This window comes from Priapulus caudatus, unplaced genomic scaffold (genome assembly GCF_000485595.1).
Source record: "Priapulus caudatus unplaced genomic scaffold, Priapulus_caudatus-5.0.1 Scaffold136, whole genome shotgun sequence".
NCBI classification, from domain to species: domain Eukaryota; kingdom Metazoa; phylum Priapulida; class Priapulimorpha; order Priapulimorphida; family Priapulidae; genus Priapulus; species Priapulus caudatus.
Window position 1 is genome coordinate 102152 of NW_014577197.1, and position 3557 is coordinate 105708.

Consider the following 3557-nt stretch of genomic DNA (forward strand, 5'->3'; position numbering starts at 1 on the left):
TCTTATAAACGACATATAGTTTCAGTTATAATATGGATAAATTTGCCCTAAAATGAATATCGTTCGGTTAAATAGCATTTAGGTATAAATATAATTGCACTTTTGTGATTAGCACTCGGTCATTTACCTGCAAAATAAAAATGCAAATACGCAACTTTTTCAGGGTGGCAGCACGGTCGCGGGTGTCATGGCGCCGTTCAAATTTCGTAGCGTTGATGTGTAAATAATTAATTAAGTATCTGGTGACAAATACATGTGGGTATAGACGATTTGTTATACAGTAAGTACAGTTGTATGCAGTAAAATCCTAGAGGCTACTGTCCCTTTAAGACTGAAACACAAAGCATGTGTGGCAAACATGAGAACAGACTTAAAATAACTATTATGGCTCACACACAAAAAATTGACCTACCTACCTATACCTACTAAAAAAATCATGGGTCGGGGGACAGCAAACATAGAATTTTTTTAAGGATGGCCTGAGCTTCATATTGTAATTGTTGCCTACTTGCTGATTAAAAACACGGTGCTGCTAAGTATTGGCAACTAACCTATCCACCTGAACGACAAGCCGCCCTTCGACACTGTTACTGGGTTAGTCAATGCATGCATGCCAATTGTCAACATCGCTACACTTCGTTACCAAGTCCCGTTTTAGAAAGTTCGCACTGTAATGCTGATTGGCTAGACATACCTGTCAATCACTCAAAGGGGAATATTAGGTGAATCTTGGTACCATTATTTACAACTTTACAGACAATGCTTTTGCTATACTATTAGCAGCATATGGCCATGTAAATAGTACATGACGTTGAAAACATGACCAGGTAGTTTTAGCTGTCAAAAAATCGTTATTTAAAGGTCACACATTTATACGTGCCTATATGCATGTATTATCAACATATCTATAGAAATGTGTCAACGCACGTATGACAAACAAAACGTATATTGGGATACCCTTTACTTCATAATATATTTAATAGAAAATATGACATATATAAATATTACAGTATACAATCTATTATCCGAACTTCTGAAAACCAAAAAGCTCCGAAAACCGAGTTTTTTCGTGGCGGTTTGTCTGCACACCAAAGCTCGAGTTTGGCTGCACAAGGTTCACTGCAGAAATATTAATGTGTTTGGCATTACTCATACACACTGCCGCCGCACGCCACTTGCCCTCTTGAAAACTTGGGTTTTAGTACTGGCTAGACGTTATGCGGCCATGATGCCGAGGCGCGCCGAGGATTGACACTTTGTGTCTTCCAATCACAGCCTACGCCGCACCAGTTTTATATTTTTAAATATGGGGACCTATTGGACCACCAAATCGCCGATATCGATTTAGAACAAAGTCTTCATTGTTATCTTCTAAAACTACAGACCATCCGCTGACCGCTGTGGAGACGTGCGCAGGGCCTCGAATTTGGCGCACGTCTCCAGTGCGGACAGCGCTTCATACTTGAACATCCCCGCGGTCGCGTGCGCATATCCCGCGCGCAGCGCTCAGGATCAACAATATATGTGGGTATAGACGATTTGTTATACAGTAAGTACAGTTGTATGCAGTAAAATCCTAGAGGCTACTGTCCCTTTAAACAATAACTGTTCAAATCGTGGAACCTTGCATGCAATTTAATAGCAACAAATTCTGTTACCGAATCCTTTGGACTCAACGATGTAAACATATTTGAGCTTTTTACGCAAACCTGTAAAATTAAAATAAGTATACATGATTGATAACACGGGCAGTGACTACTTTTTTCCTGGTGTTTCAAAAATGACTTTGGTACCCCAGTGGCGCTGACCATTCTAATAACCGGTTCACCCTCCCTCAAAAAGAAGACGAAGAAATATCTGCCACCAACTAGGTCACATGCAAATACAATACCGATATTAGGCCTAATCAGGATTCTCCAAGAGCACTTATAGCCTGGCAGCCGTCGAGCCACGCCATCCTAAAATGCACCCGCCACTCTAAATATCATAGCCGCCATGCTAAAATTTGCTAAAAAATGCTAAAACTAGGACCGTAAAGGCAGCCCCGCCATGCTATAATGAAAAAGCTTGGAGAACCCTGCTAATATGGGGCCTGGATGTCAGCAGAAAACACATTGTTTACCATTAGAGTCAGATTGTGATCGTTTTTGTTTTCAGAAATACTCGATCTTATTTTGTAAATGGTGCTTGCTTTGAGGGCAGAAGAAGTGATCGAATACGCACATGCTTTGTAGTTGTGCGATTTCAAATGTAACATGTTTTCATCAACATGTTAGTCCACTACTACTCTGCTATTGTCTAACACTAGCCCTAAGCTTGGACCACGTTAAGTAAGAGAAGGGTACATCAGGAACCTGTTTTTTGTGTGAAAATGAGGTGTCACAGAGGAAGTCCAAATTGACCAATTTGTCTCGCATTTTTTCTCCCTCAATATAGTTTCACCCATCAAGGTTACCGGAATCACATGCCATACAGATGGAACCAAATATCTCAGACCGCTTCATTGAATTTGGCTTAGCCGTGACTGATCTCATGAAAGTTGACATCATCCATTTAAAACCTTTACTATGTATCAATTATATGCATTTATATACACCCATAATCACCACCAATACCACCATAACAAATAAAGTTACTTCTATGCCACAGTAATACAGTATGTCTCTCTTTGACCAAAGAGTGAAAAAACTGTTCTTGGTTTTTGCTATATAGTTGCTATACATACAATAAATGATTTCTGTTTGCTATGAAACCAAGTGGAAACTGCCCTAAGTACGTTGATCCATAAGTATGCAAAAGCTCAGAATCACATTCCTCTATTATATAAGTAGACTGATCTCAAAAAAGCAAGACTTGAGTACAATATAACATGCATATCTCATCAATTACATTCATATATCAACATGCTTTCTGCATGGTTAAACGCAGATCATGCTTTAATTTGTACGTGCACTAGTGCACACTACACAACAGTTTGTAACCAGCTTCTAGCTTGCTTAATATGCACAGCTTTCTAACTTAGGGCAATCAGACACTTGTACACCGTGTTTTGATGTTGAAATTGTAATTTAGTGTTCACAGAAAATGTAGCTTCATCCTTCGTCACTACAAGATAGTAACTATTTCTTGGTAGTGCTCAGAAACCAAACTGTTAACCTTTATAAGGGTTACAACTGGCTACTCTCCACATGTCAGTAGAAAGAGCATTATGCAATTAAAAGTAAAACAAGTTCCTAAAAGCATTCTTTGAACCACTCCCTGTACCAAGAGAAAATGGTAACTTGAACACTGCCTTTTCGAACACTGAGGCCATTCTTAAAAATCATATGTTTGCTGTCCTCCGACCGACCCACGAAAATAGCCGCGACCCAAGTTTTTTTTTGACATTTTGAGTTCCATATTTTATTTTTTTTTTTTTACATTTTTCATAGTTAAAGGAACAGTAGCCTCTAGGTTCTAGGGTTATTTTCAGCTAATTTAGGTTATAATTGCGCTACATAAAAAGTTTCATGGTTCAATCACCATTAGAAATAATTTTTTTTAATGTTTTAAAACTA

General features: G+C 38.7%; 1 protein-coding gene across 10 annotated transcripts in view; it reads right to left on the minus strand.

Moving 5' to 3' along the window:
• Nucleotides 1-3557, minus strand: part of LOC106805999 (transcription factor RFX3-like) — a 31605-nt gene that overhangs the window by 26831 nt on the left and 1217 nt on the right. The gene's annotated exons all lie outside the window — the stretch shown is intronic.